The following is a 21,228-nucleotide window of genomic DNA, read 5'->3' as shown; positions in this document are numbered from 1 at the left end:
TGCCCCAAGCACGGTGGCATGCCGCGAGTGGCGCTCTGCCGGTTGCTGGTCCCGCGGCTCCGGTGGACCTCCTGCAGACGTGCCTGCGGAGGGTCCGCTGATCCTGCGGCTCCGGTGGACCTCCTGCAGGCACGCCTGCGGATGCTCCACTGGAGCCGTGGGACCAGCGGACCCTCCGCAGGGACGCCTGCGGGAGGTCCACCGGAGCCACCTGCCGCCCTCCCGGCAACAGGCAGAGCGTCCCCCGCGGCATGCTGCCCCAAGCACGCGCTTGGCGCGCTGGGGTCTGGAGCCGGCCCTGCTCACCAGCTCAGACTGCTTTGCTATTTTAATAGCTGTGACTAGGGTTAAGTCTGTCTTCAACTGTAGCTGTTTTGAAATATTTTTATCTGTTTACCCAATAAGCAGTGTCTCTGATATCTTCATGTTTTGCAATGTCAAAATCAGTTTTCGGCCAATGTATGCAGCGCTCTTATAAAATATTCAGCATGTTCTCCTTGTTCTTGAATTAGCTGGTGGAAACATGCTCTTTCTTAAACCACATTTCTCTCAAGTATAAAGTATGCATCAAACATAGCCAGAACCCTTTCATAATCATCTTTGCGGCTGTCTTCAGTAAAATCAAAGGATTTAAAGATATGCTCTGCTTGCTTCCCCACAGCATGAATTAAAGATGATACCTGTATATTGCCAGTTTCTTTGTGGAGCTTGTTTGCAATTTGAAATGTTGCAAAATACTGCTTCCAGTCTGTCCATTGTGAAGTTTTGTCATAACTGAAGTTCTCTGGGACAGTGCATGGTGATGTTGATGAAACCCTGCAATCTTTGTTGCTTTGTTTCTTCTGTTTCTGTTCTCTGCTGGCACTAGTTTACTTCTGACACTATATCATGCTCCTGTCTATGACTACAGAGCTTACTTCTGAGCAAGATACACACCAGATGTGTTCATCATAAAATCCTTTAATGCATTAACAAGTATGACTAAGGTTAGCTTACATAAGGTACAGTAACTCCTTGCTTAACATTGTAGTTATGTTCCTGAAAAATGCAACTTTAAACGAAACGATGTTAAGCGAATCCAGTTTCCCCATAAGAATTAATGTAAATAGCGGAGGTTAGGTTCCAGGGAAATTTTTTTCACCAGACAAAAAACTATATGTTGTATAGATATACACACAGTATACGTTTTAAACAAACAATTTAATACTGTACACAGCAATGATGATTGCGAAGCTTGGTTGAGGGGGTGAAGTCAGAGGGTGGGATATTTCCCAGGGAATGCCTTGCTGATAAATGGTGAACTAGCACTTGGCTGAGCCCTCAAGAGTTAACATATTGTTGTTAATGTAGCCTCTCATCAAGGCAGCATGAACAGGAGGGAGGGGAGACAGCATAGGAGATAGAGACAGACACACACCTTGTGTGTGGGAGGGAGAGAGAGATGCACACTGCCCCTTTAAGTAAGCTGACCCACTCTTAAGTGCATTGTCTTTTTAAGTGGATCAGGAAGTTGAGACAGCAGCTGCTGCCCCAAGCTCTCTCTGTCTCTCTCCATTCGTGTCCCCTCCCTGCTCTATATGGAGAAGGAGTAAGTGGGGTGCAGGAGTAGGGGGGAGAGGGACACAGCAAGCAGAAATCTCTGAGAGCAGCTCCAAGGCAGAGGGCAGGAGCAGCACATGGCAGAGGGTGGAGGGACAGCTGAGCTGCCGATTGATAGCCTGCTGGGCAGCTGCAGCACAGGAAATTTAAGGGAGCGAGGGAGGGAAGTGATGGGGGGCTGATGAGTGAGCTGATGCGGGGCTGCCAGTCCACCCTGGTTCCAAGCCCCCACCAGCTAGCTGCAACGGGCTGCTCTTCCTGCAAGCAGTGGACAAAGCAGGCGGCTGCCAAATGACATTAGAAGGAAACATTGCACAACTTTAAATGAGCATGTTCCCTAATTGATCTGCAAAGTAACAACGAAACAGCATTAACCAGGATGACTTTAAGTGAGGAGTTACAGTATGGTATATACAGTGCCACCTTCCGGTGGAACAGTATAATACATTTTAGCATTCTGCTACAGGGATTGTAGAAGATTCTCTGAGGCTTTGGCTACACTTGCACTTCAAAGCGCTAAGTGTAGTCAAAGCGCCAGCGCAGGGAGAGAGCTCTCCCAGCGCTGTCCGTACTCCACCTCCCTGTGGGGAATAACGTACAGCGCTGGGAGCCGCGCTCCCAGCGCTGGGGCTTTGACCACACTGGCGCTTTGCAGCGTCGCAATTTGCAGCGCTGGAGAGGGTGTGTTTTCACACCCTGCTGCAGCGCTGCAAATTTGCAAGTGTAGCCAAGGCCTGATACAAAACCAGTAACTCCACATTTGAACTAAAAAAATTTCCAATTCCTGTCAGTGATAGCTTTTTCCAGGCTTCTAATGAACAGAGAGCAGAGAGCTTTGATAAGGTGAATGCATTCTCAAGAACCAGACAGCAAGTAATACAACGAGCATGTGAGGGAAATGTTCTCAGATATCACAATCTAAAGTCCCTTAGGTATCTCTCAAAGGTAACACTCATTTGAATATGAAAAGTACAATACCTCATTAAACAGGTAATCAGGTATCCCTTTCTCAGAACTTAAGGAGGGGACACCTATGCATCTTTAACAATGAGATCTTTTATCTCATTCACTATTTGTCAGATGTTTGAGTTGAATAGGTGATAGCAAAACCAAAGTGTTGTAAACGTTAACTAAAAATTCCCTTTCTTTTCCATTGCTCAGATTTCACTCCCTTGGTACTGCTGACTTCCGTATGGAACAGTATGAGCTGCTCTCCAGCTAATGGATACACCCAGTTTTAAATTCCTTCCCATAACTTGCCCCCAAATAAACCAATTTCTCTGAAATTTCACATGCTGCATCTTATCCCTGGAACTTCTGGGAAGTTTGGTAAAGGAATTTGGAAGATTACGGTGCTTGGGAAATTCACTTTTGAAAAATTTTCTAATTCTTTTTGGCTTATATGGTTTACAAAATAACTTGACCTATACATTCCAAACATTGGTGTTGCTTCGAAGAAATTCCTTTCAGTAGTGGAGATTTTGGGGAAGCTAATGGGTAAATTACAAAGATGTTCAATAGAAACAGCTTGTGATACTTCACACCGAGGGAAGGCGGGAAAGGGTTAATTAGAAGCTCATTAAAGCATAGCCACTAAGTTTTGTTCTGCTTCATGTGACATTTTATTCAGAATGAATTTGCATATTAATAAATGGTTTGACTATTACCATAAGCTTATGCTTATAGTTGACACCTGTTGTAAACAGTGGCAGGGGCTGGACGTGAAGCTGCAGAAAACTGGCTGTTCTGGCAGGGGTTGATGGTTGGTTGGGTACTAAAGGGTGTTACTGTGACTGGGGGAGGGGGTAATGTAATGTGTGGGCAATTCAGGCTGTTGATGGTGCTGGTGGTATAGGAGGAGCTGGGATTGGGGCGATGGATTCTTCCTAAAAGTGGGAGGCCATGAGGTCCTGCTGCCCCTTCCATGGCCCTGCCCCCTGGCCAAACCGGAAGCTGGAGCTAGGCCAGGGAGCTCCAGTCCCTCCACGTGCCCAGGGTGGGGGGCCATAGAGCAGCCCCCAGCCCATATCCCCCTGTCTCCTTGGGTTCCTTGCCCAGGGCAGGTGGAGGATCCACGGCTCCCTACAGCTGCCCAGACGGCTCTGACTATGGCCCAGCTGCAGCTTTTCGGCCCCCGGGGTCCCCCTCCCCCCAGGCCAGGCCAGAAGCTGGAGCTGGTAAGTGCTGGGCAGGGACATGATCCGGGGATGTTCTCAGGCCCCCACGCCCCAGGCAGGTGGAGGGTCTGCGGCTTTCCCAGCTGCCCAAGTTCCCTGGGCCGTTCTTAGCTGGGCTGGTCTCCAGCTTCTGCCCTGGGAAGGGGCTCAGGGGATGAGGAGGAGCCAGAGGTCCGGCCCGTGGCGATAAGTGGACAGGCCAGGCCCATCCACTTTCAAAAGAGGGAGGACCATGGCCCTGTGCGCCCCTGCCCCTGCTGTTCCTGCACCCCTTGCTGGGATTCATGTGGGGCAACAGGATACCAGTGGGGGAGAGGGTGCTGGGACTTTTAGGACTAGGCTGAGACTGGGTTGGTATGGGGCCCTTCACCTGGTGGAGGTGAGGGTAGGGATAGACTATCCTGCTGCGCCAACTTCTCTGCAGGATTTACTTTGGGGAAGTTCTGTGGCCTGTGTACTGTACAAGGTCAGGCTAGAATAGATGATCATAATGTTCCCTTCTGGCCTTGGAATCTATGAATCACTCCACCCCCTTTCAGCTGCCAGTTCCTGGCCCTGGTCCAACAAGGGCACAGCAAAAGAGGTGGTGCCTGACTGCCTGCTCATCAGGTGCCACAGCAGAAGGCAGAAATTCAGGCAAATCTCTCTAGCCTTGCCACAGTGCAGCTGGCTGTCAATCTATTTGAGATGGAGGGATATGTAACAGGGCTGCCAAACGTGCTTGTGTGACACTCGGCAGCCTTATTAAAGCAGAGCTATAAAAAGGAGCCAGTGAAATGCTGAGGAAGGGGTCTCTGAAGGGAAAAGGAAGAGGAGGCACTTTCTCTGCAAGAAAAGAGGAAGGATTTTATTCATACCATCATTATTGTTTCTAACTGTACCGGCACAACTTGCAATTGCAGATTTTTTTTTGCATATCTTGGAGAAGACAGTTTTTTCAGTTTTGATAATTTTTATAAATCATGCTATGCAAGTGTTATGCAGACATTACAGTACTCTTTGAATCCAAGATCTGTATTTTTTTTGTTTTGTTTTGTTAGACCCATCTAGCATCTAGAATCTTGCAATTGTTTGGGCTAATTCACTACTGACAGAAGCATATACAGTTCCATTGAAGTCAGTGGCACTCCACCCAATAGTACGACCAGTGAATTTGGCACATTTTAAAAAATAAAATGTAACAAATAAGTTTCATGACTGTAGATTTATTTAAATTGCCAGATAAAAATTCCCAAATGGGAAATTAAGGGAGAAACCTTTCCATCAACATCAAAAACTGATGGCATTTGCTAGAAAGACACTTTGCTGGGAAATCTGAATGATTCTACAGTGCAAGTCTATAACAGATGAACTAATGAACCTGTCACATTTTCAGTGTAACTGCACCTGTATTGTCCCTCAAACCCCTGTGGACCCGCAAGGGCATCCATTTAAAGGTTTCTAGCTCCCAGTCATCCCCTTTCTTGGGCAGAGATCCACGTCTCACTCCCTCCTGACTGGGGGTTTTAAAGCTGCACAGCTCCCTGGATGACACTGTGATATCCCCAGCAAGCCAGACTGCCTACAAGGCCAGCTTAGAATCTTAGAAATGTAGGACTGGAAAGGAACTCGATAGGTCATCTAGTCCAACTCTCTACAGTGAGGTAGGACTAAGTATCATCCCTGACAAAGTTTGCTTTGCTTTCTGAAGGCTATGACCAGTGTATTGCTCGCAGTTATAAACCACCACACAGCCCTTCTAAGCAAGCACATTTATTCTTAAGATAAAATCATTACAGAGAAAACATTAACAAACAACAAAACAAAGAACCTACATGCATCTTAGAAAGTGTACCAGAGGTCACCCCCAATTCCAGCTCGGGGGTCTGGTAGGTTTCAGTCTTTCAAAACCCACAATTGTTTTTTTCCCTCTTGGTTACAGGTTCATACATCTTAGAACCAGAACCCTCCAAATGGGCAGATCCAGGATTTTTTTTGTTTACAGCTTAGACTTTTAATCTTGGCCTTCTGTAACAGGTACTGTGTGTTGGGTGTTTGCATAACCCAAGTTGGGTAACTTGCATCAACTCCTCCCTCGGGATTCCGTAGGAAATCTACTTAACACTTATTGTCCCCAAAGTCCCCACTTGTCTGCCATGTTTTCAGTATAGTCTTTTGGACTCCCAGGTCTCACATCTGTAACATCTCCCTCCTAGAAAGGTTACATTCAGTCCAGGCCCATGATGATAGATAAACCTAATACAATTAGGTCTTTCAAGGATATTACAGGAAATTGCCATATCTGTCACATCTCCTCCCTGAAGAAGTGGGTATAACTAGGTTGCTTGACTGGCATCAGAATTTCTTATTTCAACTATGCATATGTGGCTCTCTCCTGTTCACTGGCCTAGGATGAAGTTGTTCAAGATAGGGGAAGTCTGCTTTGTGACTTTTGCACAACTCTGGGAAACTGGGCCTGAGGCTCCTCCATGTTCTCTTTGTTGTGTCTCAGTGTGTGTTCACCTCAGACCAGACCCACTCAGACAAACCACCAGAAACAAAGTTTTATTCTGTAAAGAAACATAGAGCAGGATTACAGTCCAGCAGCCTCCTCTCTGCTTGCCTGCCTTGTGCTCCCAGCTCAGTCAGCTCTCAGACTTCTTGCTGGGAGGGCAGAAGGTACATCCTGGCAGGAACCAGGAAGTTCTCCCAATGTGCCGCAGTTTGTAGTCCACAATTTACCATTCCCAAGGCTGCTGTTGAAGCACACTGGAGCTTGGGCTACACATATAATAAACATTCTGCTAGCATGCCAGCATACATCCTTCAAACCCCCCTAAAGAGCTGTTAAGCAACTACCCTGTATAATTTCTCCTGGTAGAACCAATGGGCTGACCTCTCACATGCCCCTTGTACCGTTGTTCACCCCAAATCTTTGGCAGTGAACTTGAGAACTGGTTCTTCCACTCCCACCCGGTTCCTAGGGAGTATGTGTGGTGTCCCTTTGTCACTCAAGGGGTCAGCTGCCCCTGCAGTGGTTTGAGGGTCCCCCCCCCCACTCAGGGGTATTCTCTTTAGACGAAAAACGAGAAACAAGGCAGGGCTGGCTTCTTGTGAAGCAGCTCATGTACTGCTTTTAACATCAGAGTGGGCAAGTCAAGGGAGATTCTTCAAGCTTTCCCCATGGACAAATTTTTTTCTCTTCCCCATCTCCTCAGAGGTTCTTCCTGGCTGTAGTTACGGCCATCGTCCCCCAAGGAGGTGCTGTACACCGTACTTGGGCATTCCTCCCCTTATGGAGGGTGTTCTAGATTTGGCAGAGCACTGCAACTGCCTCATTGTCTCTACTTTTGGCTGGAGACACTGCCATCACCATGCTCTGCATTGCCTCTGGTTCCCTGCTAAGGGTAGGCAGAGAGTTTATTTCCCTGGCCTGGGCTTCAGGACTCAGAGTATTTCCCTTCAAGGCAGGAGGCCCATCTGTGTGCTACATACTCCACCCAATCTGGTGTAAAGTGCTAATTTTATTCCATCACTATTAAAACAACAGCAAAATCATAAAGTCATTTTAAGTAACTCCACAGACCAGAATAGAAACACTATACATAGTCTCTTCACTATGCTGCTAGTTCTAACACTTTCTTTGGATATTCCTTCACACTCTAATTGCCCAGCTGAAAGAGCTCTTATTATAAATTTGTTTATAACACTCAAAATGTTTGGATGCTCAGGGTTGAGTATAAAGGGAAGTCAGGGTAGTTTAAAAGCTTGTAGTAATATTTTCTTTTCCCCTTAAGAGCTGCCCCAGAACTCAGCACACTTCTAGGGCCAGATTTTAACCTCTGATATGATGCACATTGTTTCGTAATGTGAAAAACTTTGTACTGTGCTTTCATCCACAAACACAGGGACAGATTGTTTCTGGTTTTGCATGCCACACACTGGGGATTAGAATCTGACTCTGATGCTATGGATGATCTTGCAGTCGTATCAACTTTCAAGGGCACACTTTGCACATGTAATTTTCATTGACATCAATTCAAGTTCTATGTACAGACCAAGTGTAGAACATGCCCTGTAATATGTAAGTTGTATTCAGCTTCTCTGTCTCCCGTTATTCTCAACATAGTACGAACAAACACACTTATTACAGTGTATACACACACTTCAGTGGAGAATGAGATTGAAACAGACCATTGTTCTTAATCCCTCAAGTAACCCCACCTATGGATAAGGTGGTGACACTAATTACTGATATAAATAGTAAACAGAGCAGAGCAGCATCAATAGAGTAAAGTAAAGCCAATCTATTTTGCTAGTCCAACATCATAGATGAGTTTTAATGTTACATACCATTGGCCACACTAACAACTGGACACTTAGTAGCCAAAGTAGTGTTGGTTTTTTTTTAAATGTCACTCCCTGTCACTGGGTGACTGGCTCCTTTATGGGTCAGTGGGGCCAGCCAGCCAGCCACATGTGTGCCATGATTAATTAGTTGCTTTCCAGCCTGAGGGGGGGTGTGAGGTAATAGTTTAATGGATATCTGAACCTCATAAAAGGACTGAGACACCTCAGTCTGAGAAGAACCACAGGGAATGGGCAGGTTTCTGTGAAGTCCCCAAGCTAGGGTCTGCAGGAGGTTAGTTTCTCCAGGGGAACCTGCCTGGGAGCCAAGTGCTCTGTCCCAGAGCCAGAAAGACTTTCAAAGGTAGCCCAAAAGGGGGCTAGGAACAGGGCCCAGATATCAGACTGAAGAGAAGCCCTGAAGGGCAGAAGGACTTATTTGCCCTTTTTGCTACCCCAAAAGGAATTAGGTTTGTTTGTGATTTGACCAGAAGGCTAAACCACATCTTCACCACAGACTAATGTGAAAAGCCAAGGAAAAAGCACTGACCGGGAGTGCCAGCAGTGCCATACGCAACCAGCAGGGGATGCTATGGGGCAGCCATGCCTCATTACACCCTCTAATAGTCCCTGTGCTTACCTGTATCATTAAGTTATGAATTCTGTGGTGGGAAAAGAAACCTCCTTTTAAAATGCAAATTGAATAGTTTATAGTTTCAAATTAAATGCATTCATTCCAGATCCAATAATAGGGTGACACTTCTGTTGCATGATCAGTGAAATACAGACAATTGTAATAATATCTTGGTCATATTTAATGTCAAAGCTTCCATTCAAAGACAGCCAATCCAACTAACCATATAATGCGATATATACACAGAGCTAAATGTCTCTGGTGTGACTATCATTTCCACTGTGTGTACTTTGGTCCCTTTCAGATCAGCTGTGCTGTTATATATTAAACTGTTTATGACCCCAGGTTCTGTATTCCGTTGTTTTGGTTTACATTGCACTTCTACTGCCATAAGAGTTTTAGTCTTGTTCCACAGATTTCACTTAAACAGCAGTTAGTAAAGTTAGACATTTGAAAATCAGCAGGTTCGGATAACTTGCATTCAAGTGTTTTAAAAGTGCTGGCTGTGGAGCTAGCTGGACTCATTGATTTTTCAATAAGTCTTGGAACGCTGGGGAAGTTCCAGAAGACTGGAATAAAGTTAATGTTTGTTCCAATATTTAAAAAAGATAAGTGAGAAGATCTGGGTAATTATAGGCTTGGCAGTCTGATATTGATCCCAGACAAGATAGTGGAGTGACTGATAAGGGACTCAATTATTAAAGAATTAAAGGAGGGTAATATAGTTATTGCCAATCAATATGGGTTTATGGAAAATAGATCCTGTCAAACTAATTTGATATCTTTTTTTTTGTGTGGTGATATTACAAGTTTGGTTGATAAAGGTAATAGTGTTGATCTAATATTCTTAGATTGCTGTAAGGCATTTGACTAGGTACCACATGACCTTTTGATTTAAATAAAACCTCCTTAACATGGCACACATTTAGTGGATTAAAAGCCGGCTAACTGATAGGTCTCAGAATGTGATTGTAAACAGGGAATTGTCAGTGAACAGGTGGGTGTGGTTTTGGTATGGTCCCACAGGGAGTAGTTCATAGCCTTATGCTGTTTAACATTTTTATTAATGACATGGAAGAAAACATAAAATCATCGTTGATGAAGTTTTCAGATGACACAAAAATTGGGGGAATGGTAAATAATGAAGAGGACAGGTCACAAATACAGAGTGATCTAGATCGCTTGGTAAGCTGAGTGCAAGCAACCAGTACACATTTTAATACGTCTAAATGTAAATGTATACATCTAGGAACAAAGAAAGTAGACTAGGGGACTGTATCCTGGGAAACTGAGACTCTGAAAAAGATTTGGGGATTGCAGTGGATAATCAGCTGAACACGAACTCCCAGTCTGATACTGTGACCAAAAGGGTTAATGAGATCCCTGGAGGCATAAACCAGGGCATCTTGAGTAGGAATAGAGAGGTTATTTTACCTCTGTATGCACTACTTGAACTGCTGCTGGAATACTGTCCCCTGTTCTGATGTCTACAGTTCAAGAAGGATGTTGATAAATTGGAAAGGGTTCAGAGAAGAGCCGCAAGAATGATTAAAGAATTAGAAAACCTGCCTTATTGTGATTGAACTCCTTGAGTTTATCTATTTTGTTTATTAAATAAAAGGTAGGCGTGACTTGATTACAGTCTATAAGTACCTACATGAGGAATAAATATTTAATAATGGAGTCCTCAGTCTAGCATGATTCAGTGGCTGAAAGTTGAAGCTAGACAAATTCAAACTGGAAATAACTTCCCAAGGGTTGTGGTGGATTCTCCATCACTGACCATTTTAAAATGCTAAAAGATCTGCTCCAGGCATTATTTGGGGAAGTTCTCTGGCCTGTATGATACAGGAAATCAGACTAGATTATCAGAATGGTTCCTTCTGGCCTTGGAATCTATGAATGCTTCACTTTTTTTGTATTAATCATTACAATTGTCTCCTGACTTCTCTAATGTTAAATGAAATTCTGTTCTTCTGAACTCATCTGATTTGCTTGTTTCTTCCAGTCTCTTCTGTAGCCATGGTCTCATAATTAAACTTTATCTTAAGCCTGATCTCCAGTAGTAGACTGGCAAATGGGACTAGTTCCATGGTGCTACAGCTCCTCTATTCTGTTTACTGAAACATTGATTTTCTTCAAGTATATGTAGGGGTGGTGGGGGGGAATGTATATCCCGTTACACAGTGCAGAACCAATAATAACCGACGAAGTGGGTATTCACCCACGAAAGCTCATGCTCCAAAATGTCTGTTAGTCTATAAGGTGCCACAGGATTCTTTGCTGTTTTTACAATAATAAAAGAGCACCCTGCCAACCTACAACAAAGAGCTAGTGCCTAGAGAGGAATATCGTTAAGTGAAACAGAAACAGAAACTTTTTAGTCTAAGGCAAAGGAAAGCTTGGTTCCCTGAACTCTGGCACTAAAACCACCACACATAGAGCCTAAATACTTTCCAACCAACTTGCAAGCAAAGATTCAAAAGAAATCTCCCACCTTCAACATGTTATTGAGAAACTGAGGGAATATTACACAACCTACCTGTCATGGCATTTTTCAAATAGTAGTAAACACACAGCATGGTTCTTTTAAAATAAAATGCAAGAGGTGAAATGTAAATCAGTGGGAGTTTTGCCAGTGATCTCAGTGGAGCCACATTTTCACCCAGATCTCTCTTTCATGCAGAAAATAGCTAATGTCTAATATTTCATTTTGGTAAATATATTAACCTCAATCTTTAGAAGAATAAAAGTGTGGATGGTATGTGCCATTTTACAAATGTAACTTCATTTTCCGTTGTTACACATCTGGGATGTGTTTCTTGTGACCAGGGGCGGCTCTAGCAATTTCGCCACCCCAAGCACGGCGGCACGTCACGGGGGGCGCTCTGGCGGTCGCCGGTCCCGCGGTTCCGGTGGACCTCCTGCAGACGTGCCTGCGGAGGGTCCGCTGGTCCCGCGGCTCCGGTGGAGCATCCGCAGGCATGCCTGCGGGAGGTCCACTGGAGCCGCGGGACCAGCGGACCCTCCGCAGGCACGCCTGCGGGAGGTCCACCGGAGCCACCTGCCGCCCTCCCGGCGACCAGCAGAGCACCCCCCCGTGGCATACCGCCCCAAGCACGCGCTTGGCGCGCTGGGGTCTGGAGCCGGCCCTGCTTGTGGCTGGCGGATAACAAGAGATGTTTGCTTTGCATGTGTTTCTAGCTTCTTTTGCTCCTCATTCTGTAAAACTTGAAGGAAACTTATGATAAGCTGCATTTAGATGGAGAGTTGATGAAGAAGTGGGGTGGTGCTTTGGTACTGTAATTATAAGCTTTCTTCATCCTTAATACCTAGCTGTGTGTGTTTGTTGGTTTGTTTTGTTTTAAGATTAACAGTTAAAAGCAATATAAAGAAATGCCTTGTTGGGACTGCAGATGCTATTTCACGTATTTCATGTATTGCTTCTTGGCCTCTTCCCACCCCTTCCTCGCCCCCATTCCAACCCCTTCCCCAAATCCCCGCCTCGGCCCCACCTCTTCTTCGCCTCCTCCCCTGAGCGCGCCGTGTCTCCTCTTCTCCCCCTCCCTCCTGGAAAGTCCTAAGCACTGCCAAACCGCTATTTGGTGGCGGGAAGTGCTGGGAGGTAGGCGGAGGAGCAGGGATGTGGTGCACTTGGAGTGGAGGAAGAGGGGGGGTGAGGGTTTAGGGGACCTTGGCTGCTGGTGGAGTTAGCGCCTATGGCGGGCTGCAGGAAATAACTGTGCAGGCTGCATGCGGCCCGTGGGCCGCATGTTTGAGACCCCTGATCTAGTAAGTGTCACTGAGACCTGATGCAATGTGTCTCGTGAATTGCAATGTCAATATAGACAGATACAATCCATACAGGAGAGACAAAATGAGAAAAGGTGATGAGTTGGCACTATGCCATTTATCCTACATATCTACAATGCCGCTGAGGTACAATGAAGAGAGGAGAAGTGTCTGTTATTGACGCTTCAGGGCCAGGATGGACAAATGAACATGCTTCTCCTGAAATGGTCTGAGTTTTCACTTTTTCCATACCCCCCACCACCTATGCACACAGAGGGGCATGCCCACAAACTGGAAGTGTTGAATAGTTATCCAAAGATGCCTATGATGTTAGACAAATAGCTAGTAAATGCACACTGAAGAACCACACACAGAGGCAAAGAGATGGAGTAGATGATTTCAATAGGGTCCTTTCCATCTCTGGACTGTAAGATCTAAAGAAAACAGAGTGAACAATGAAAAGTGATTGCTCAGTTTGGTTCAAAAGTTGATGGCAGTCTGACCAATATATGATGGAAGATTGGATTTTAACCTTTTTAGAAGGTCTCTTTCTATAAGTCTATAATATATAACTAAACTATTATTGTATGTAAAGTAAATAAGGTTTTTAAAATGTTTAAGAAACTTCATTTAAAATTAAATTAAAATGCAGAGCCCACACCCCCCCCCCCCCGGACCGGTGGTCAGGACCCGGGCAGTGTGAGTGCCACTGAAAATCAGCTTGCGTGCCGCCCTCGGCACGTGTGCCATAGGTTGCCTACCCCTGATCTAAATATTAATATTCTCTTTTGATCTCTGAATCAATAGCTATAGTAATAGACAGGAACTGTCTGTTTACATGGCTAACATCTAACGAGATATAAGTAAACACATACAGTTAGTATCACTTCTAATTTTCGAACAATACATGGTTGCATTTCAAAGTTCTAGCTTATCTAACATGGAATGATCCTAATTACCATTTACATACTTTTCTAACATGTCTCTACAGGTTGAATCTGGGTCATTTAGCCAGCTAGCTGCCTAATCCTTTCTGGCCAGGTGTCACATCCCATTTACAGACGGGGAGCAGAGGCAATAAGTGACTAACCCAAGGAGGCTGTGCGTGCAGACCAGGGAACTGAACCTAGGGCTTTTACCTGCTCGGCCAGTGTCCTGACCATGGGACTGTCCTTTCTCTCTAAGAGGAAGGCTCAGAACCAGCATAATGCACACCCATCCACTCCTGCTAGGTTTCTCAGGCAAGTTAGTAAGACTGTGTCAAATGCTGCTGATAGCAGAATGGAGATGAATGCTGGTCCTTTATATGCATTAGAGATGAGATTCTCCATGCAGATGGCCAGCCCAGACACGGTGCTATAGCTTAGATGAAACATGACTATGCTGTCTGAGTCATTAGAAGAGATTAGATGTTGCAAATAGCATCTCACTTTGCTCCAGAATGATAGGTTAGACACCAGAGAGAAGGTGGGTAAGATAATATCTTTTATGGGACCAACCTCTGTTGATATGAGAGAGAAGCTTTTGTGCCATGCAGAGCTCTTCTTCTTCAGGTCAGCCTAATATCCTGGGACTGACAAGGCTATAACTACACTGCATACAGCAGGTTAGACACCTGGCAGATGGGTTACATCAAATGATGTTTTTTAGAGTGTTAGATGAGATATTCTGGGCTTAAACTGACAAGGAGTTTCGGACGGTAACTGAAGGGTAACATGGTATCTGCATAACGCTGACGCTTAGGAGGAGGAGTTTAGGAAGGCCAAATGTAATTACCCACAGTGGAATTAGGATAGATCACTGAGGTTAATATTAGCGCTAGGCAAATAGTTTATTTGTCAAAAAATGCAATTTCAGTTAACCTGAAACTATTCATGAATTTGTGTCAGATTTGCCAAATACTTTCAGCTCCAAAAATAAAATTCAGGTGAGTTTCAGGAGGCGGCTTAGACACCATTCAGAAAGTGGTGTTGTTGCTGCTGCTGCTCCATCATGTGACCAATAGCCCAGACATTAAGGCACTCATCTGGAGTGTGAGAGACCAGCATTCAAGTCCCTGTGTTTTGAGCAAGGATTTGAACCCAGATCTCCCACATCCAGGCAAGTGTCCTTACGACCTGGCTATTCTGTGATGCAGCTTTTGTATTAATTTAGATAGAATATGGGCCAAAGTGTCAAAGGTGTTAACAAAACCCAATCACTGTCCACCTCTAAACAGTGTTAAACAAGGTTTGATATACAGAGATCTCAGTGTGCTTAGTACCATGACAAACACATCATTAAAAATCCCTTTCTTTTATTAAGGATACAGAAAAGAAGGAAAAACAATAATGTATTAAGGCTTTCATTTGAACAGCATCACTTGTCCCCTTGCCCTTTTAGATGGAGAGAGTTTGTAGAAGGATACCGCCCTCACCCTTGTTTGACAGTCTCTTAGGTGGTATCAAAGATGTTAAAAGCTGTTCTTTTGGGGGAAAAGAGAAGTTAGTTGAGATGGGTTGGAGCTGTTGCTTTTGTTAAAGTCCAATCAAATTCCCTAAAATAAACAAACATACACAACATGGGAGAGAAAAGAATAAGAAACATAGATAGTGCAGTTTCTGCCTCTGGTCTTGACTTTCACTTGCAACTTCACTTCAGGAGAAGCAGGCCTGGCACACGACCAAGACCTGGAAAGCTTGTACCAGCATTGGGCTGTTTAGGACATTACTGTTAGCTGCCTCTTTCAGGCTTACGGGAGTTGTTGCAAAATATAAAATCTTGGCTGGCTAAGCCAGGTTCTTATTAGTCAGAAGGAAAAAGAAGAGAGATCAGAAAGAGAAGAAATATGGTAGGGGGGAAAAAGGGTGCTCCTTGGGGGTGGGATGACAAAGTCTTACTTTCTAGGTGGTGGTCAGGATTCATCCAGAGCTGGTGGAAGTGGCAGTGGCAGCTGGCTCCTCCTTTTTCTGGGCTGGGTTGGTCAGGACATCTCTCAGGAGTCAGATTATGATAAAGACTGTTCAGGGTTCTCACTCTGGATCCCTGGGTCCCAGGAGATGGGGTGGGGGGAGGAGGAGGTGGCAACCATGATGGTTAAGATCACTTCTTCCCCGTCTTTCAGTCAGCCATTGTTGCCAGTAGCCAGCTTTTCCCCTCTGCTTGTGTTGTTATAGGTTATTGTGGCTCTTTGTGAACTTTCATCTTCTTTTTACAGTAGAACTCACAAATAAGTACATTTGTAGGCCCAATTATTGCAACAGGTCTCTCTCAATCTCACCTCTTGAGCTTATTCCATTTTGCATGAAATACTTAAATATTTGTTGGGCCAGCAAAAGAGTGTGAGAGAGACTCTCTAGCTTGGTGGTTTGGGCACTTTCCTGAAGGGGACAAGGGACACCTGGGTTCCAGTCTGTGCTGTAATGACTATTTAATTGTTTATACAAAATAGAACTGCTTCAGCAGAAGAATTGAGAGACCCCCACTGCAGAATACCCTACAACTCAGAGATTAGAGCACTCACCTCTAACATTGTTTAAATCCCTGCTCTGCCACATTTGGAGCAGTAACTTGAACTTGGGTCTTCAACATCCCAGTTTAGTGCCTTAACTATGGGGGCATTGTCAGTTCCTTGCCCTGTTCTGTGAAAGCCCAAAATTGAAACATTTTGTTTTGGGATTGAACAAAATGTTTCATTTGACCCAAAACTGTTTTCTTTTGCTAAGAAAGTCAAAACATTTTATTTTTGGGTTGATATGAAGCAAAATCTCTCTGAATTTTTTTTCAGTTCGTCCAGTGAACTATTAACCTCTGAGGACAGGACAAGAAGCAGTGGGCTTAAATAGCAGCAAGGGCAGTTTAGGTTGGACATTAGGGAAAACTTTTTAACTGTCATGGTGGTTAAGCACTGGAATAAATTGCCTAGGGAGGTTGTGGAATCTCCATCATTGGAGATTTTTAAGAACAGGTTAGACAAACACCTGTCAGGGATGGTCTGGATAATACTTAGTGCTGCCATTAATGCAGGGAACTGGACTAGAAGACTTTCGAGATCCCTTTCAGTCCTACAATTTTATGAACCAAAAATAATTATTTGCACAGTTCTAGTTAATATCTCCTACTCAGGGTCATTAAGGGTCACTCTTTGCGAAATTGCTCAGGGTCTTTGTTTTAAGTCTCCTCCAAAAGATGACCCACTCTAACAATAACACTCTGGGTTGTTCATTCAGTTCAGGCTCTTAGAAGAGTGCAGCACACAGATACCTCTTCCAGCCAGCGAGACCCAGTTTAGCTAGTGGAAGCTAATGAGGTCACAGCCCACAGTGTTATGGCTCCAGTAATGGCTGAATAAATGAATCACTAATAACTCTCCAATGTTATAGCATCAACTTTCTTCATGTAGTAAAAACATTGTCTCTCCCTGAGTATGAGATTTTCCAATATCAGTATTAAACTTCCACTATTATTCAGACTACTGTATGCCCCAGTTGCAAAATTAACACCTTGTAATTATCTTGTACATTTCATGTCATTCACTGCCAGCATTCTGAATATAAAGAACAATGTGCAAACCCAGCAGTATTTTCAAATGACAAAGCTAAACTCTATCAGCCAGTAGCCAAATGTTTCAGCATATGCAACCAAATGCGATTAAACTTTCGAGACCAGAAACATTTAGATGCAAAAAGAACTTTTGCATGAACAGTTTTGCCTTAAAACATTATCTCCCAGGGCATGTACCATAATTTTTCCATCTATTTGCTATACAACCGAGGAAAGCAAAAACTAGAACATTGTAAAAGTATAATTATCTGATTCATTTCTTTTTCAGTTACTGGGATTTCTTCTAGGTGGGAGATAGAAATGCACTTTTTATTATGAATGTGGATAATTGTGGGCTCCAGAATATTCCCTGAAATTCAATGACTGCTTATTTTTTCCTTTCTCTGATTTGAGATTATATTATATAAACACAAATATCCTAACAATGGATATTCTTTCTATATGGTTAAATATGCTACATGCTTAAAATGGCTGGCTGCATTTCAGTGAGACTATGCATTTGCTTTGGAAGTGTCCTGTTGTGCCATTTAATTAACTTGTGTCATGTGAAATATGTGAACTGAGAGATTACTATAAATTCTGAAATCCCAGAGGACATGAATATGGACGTGTTTCTGTCATGCTCCATTCCCACTATTAGCACAAGTGTTTTTGAGACTGCATTAGAGGAACTTCATTAAATGAGAGGAAAATCAGTAGGGAAATACTTAGCAAAGTGTGAGAGAAGCTTTATTATAATACAAGCTAGTACACTGCCACTTATTCTTCAGTGCATCCCAGTGAACATAACTCAGCTGCTATGATGACAAACCAGTGATAGGAAATAGATTATGTTTAATATATCCGATGGTAGCCTTTTCTTCCCACAAATCTATATCATCGTACAACTCTGGTGCCCTTGGAACTGAAGCAAAATTATTTTAAAATATTCAGAGCATCTTTCTGGAACGTTGGCAAGTAATTTATTGGGAATTTTTGTTGGTCATTTTTGTTATTTGCTAGGCTAAGCATTAAATTAAAGTGTAGTGTTTTATTAGGTACCTAGAGGCCTTTGGGCATGGAAATCTATAATGTAAGCATAATAAATTTCACCAAATTTTTTACCAATGAGCACATTCAGCCTAACTGTGTTCTTAACTCTCACTGGTACTCCAGATCTCAGGGTTAATATCTGAGGGAATAAATAATACAAATTTGCTTATTTGTCACATGACTTTTGTAGCCAGTTATGAGACAATAGAAAATGGAGATGGAAGAAACTACAGCTCAACTGTGTTATGTTAAATGATTAAGTGCCTCATGGGTGTATAGAAGGAATGTGTGTTAAGTGTGTGCCTCATGGGTGCTTCCTACAGGGATGAGAAGTTCATGTTCTGCCTCTGAAAAACTAAATTATTAACCTCAAATATTCAGTCTCCGGCAATGTACTGAAGGAACCACACTTTAATATTTAGAAAACCAAAGCATGCTACTGGGTATGGAGCTGGAGTTGTAGGACAGATGGTCTTAGACTACTGTTGCATTTATTAATGCAGGTATTGTACCTGCAGAATAAGGACAATTAGAGGATATGCAGTCCAAGTGCCAAGAACTGTGTGTATTGTTCTGTGAGAGGTCCCACCAGTGCTACATGGATAGGAGCTGTCTTTTTTCTGGTCTGTAATCTGATGTCCCTGCATATGCAGCCCAAATTCGCATAGGATTTTTGCCATCATATTGTATTCTGAGCATATATTTAGTTCATTGTCACTGTGAAGTCTTTCAGCATTGCTCTCCTCTCTCTGAATATTTCTCATGTGTCTTTTTTTTTTATTGCCTACAAGGTCTGTATAATGTAGCATTCTCCTATGTCTTTGTTATCACTTCGCCTTGTGGGATACAGACTCCTTATGCACCAGCTCCTTGTGCGCTGAACCACCATTGCATCATCACCTCCTTTGCTAGCCTCATGCCTTCTACACCCGGGACATCTTCATGTCCTCATTCACCAACATGTGTTCATTCTTCCTGCAAATTCCATTTTAAAATTCAACTCTTCAGGAGATCCATCCTTCCCTTTTCTTATCATTCAGGTTATGTCTGTGCTTGGAGCAGAGCGTGTGATTCCCAGCTCGCATAGACATACTTACTCTAGCTTTCATCAAGCTAGTGTGCTAAAAATAGTAGTGTAGTGTAGCCGTGGCAGCATGGAGAGCAGCAAGTGGCACTACAGGCTAGCCATGCGAAGTACCAAACCTGAGTGGGTTTGTACTCTGCACACCCCAGGCTCCAAGTGTAGACATAACCTTAATACCCTGTAGATCCTGCACTAGACTAGCGACTATACATTTCTTGTCTTGAATTTATGTGTTCTTATTTAGATTATAAGAATTTCAGGTCAGGGAACACGTTTCATCTGTTTTGTAAAGTGCAAAGTAAATTCCCAGATATATTTTTTATTATAATCATAATTTCCCCCCAAAATATATTTTCTTGTATTTTTCCAAACTGAATTTCATTTTGTTACATGCTGTCCATATGCCTTGCTCTTGGAGAAGGACTCACAAATCCATTTAGTGAGACTGTTTCCACAAAGTTACAGAATGTGTTTGAAGACCTTGCTGGTTTGTTGAAAGGTGTGGCTCAATAGTTTGCTATCCTCAGAATGGTAGCGACAACATAAGGGCTGCTTCTTGCACAAAAAGGCACCATTAGCATGGCATTGATAATGAAAACCGTCTGTGGAATTTTTGTCTAATGGTAGGAAGCACTCTGCTAATAATGTAGGACAGGGAGAGGTACAGAGTGGATGCTATCCCTGAGAGTTGGTGGAATGGAGACTTCTTCTCTTTTCGGATAAAAATCGGTATGAGAATTAGGTCACACATGCCTGTTTAGTTGAAGAAAAAATAAATGTGGGACATAGAATGCAGTTCTACTCTGTGTGTATTAACCTATTGGGCTTGAGATGGGTTAGCGCGAGTTTCCGTGTTTGTACAGAAGAAAGGGATTTTCTGCTGAGGGATTTCTTCTTCAATTATCTTTTGGCCTCAGTCACTGATAGTTCTTGAAAAACAAAAGCAGAACAAGATTTTTGTGTAGCCAGTCTTAAATGGTTGTGACCTTAATCATGTCTGATATTGTGATCGCTCAGAAATCACACACAATCCATATCTACCAATCAAATCTGAAAGGTGGCTATTCAAAAAGGAATTAACTACATGGATTCATTCATCAGAGGCAGTAAACCGAGTGGAAATGGCCCCCAGAGAATACCAAGAACATAAAGGTTGTGTTCTCCTGAAACCACAGAGTTCCTGAAATGGTTCCATGCTGCCCACCTTCCTGGTCCCTAGCATAGGGGAAAACTTGTAGTGTGATGTAGGAAAGTAGGATTGTGACCAGAGTGCTGCAGTGCTCTGGCTAGTGTTGGGTGGTGGATGGCCCACTGGGAGCCAATAAGAACATAAATTAGAGCAGCCTGACAGGAGGCGCTGAGGTCCAAATCTGGTGGTACCACCTAGTGGCAATGGTCTGGGCTGTAACACCCAGTGGTGAGAACTTCTTGCTGAGGTTGGGGAATCCAGGACCTCCCTATTCCACTGGCTTCCAAACCAGGGCCCTGTGAACAATAGTTCAGATATGTGGCTTAGGGGCAGATGCCCTTATTCCTGTTCCCGGGCCACTTCCTACCCCGTCTTCAGTTCCTCTGTCTGCACAATTGATCAGTTTCTGAATTCTCTCTGGAGTTCTTTCTGATTGTGCTCCAGCCTGTCTTCCTCTCTCAGCCAGGGCCCATCATTCCCTGCCTCTGTGGAGTGAAGGGCCTGTGACGGGTCAGCAGAGGGGCTTGGTCTTGGAGGCATAGAGCACCGATGGCTTCTTTGCAGGAGCTTGCAGTGCATGACTTCTCCCCTGCTCTGTCTGCCCAGACTGAATTTAGCTGGTGCCTTTTGAGCCCAGCCTCCAATGGGAGTATGCCCAGCGGGTATGGCTGGGCAGGGCCTTCTGGGCCCAGAGCTGCTCTTTAATCTCACTTCACCATTGTGGGGCTTGTACACCCCATCACATGCCTCTAATTTACAGTCTGGGCAGAGAATCCAGGGCGTTCAAAAGTGGCTTGAAGCCATATTTTTTCCTTCCTTCCCAACCATTCCCATGCTGACTGAAGATTGGAGA

Source organism: Mauremys mutica, chromosome 1, assembly GCF_020497125.1.
Source record: "Mauremys mutica isolate MM-2020 ecotype Southern chromosome 1, ASM2049712v1, whole genome shotgun sequence".
NCBI classification, from domain to species: domain Eukaryota; kingdom Metazoa; phylum Chordata; order Testudines; family Geoemydidae; genus Mauremys; species Mauremys mutica.
This window is presented reverse-complemented; position numbering follows the sequence as displayed.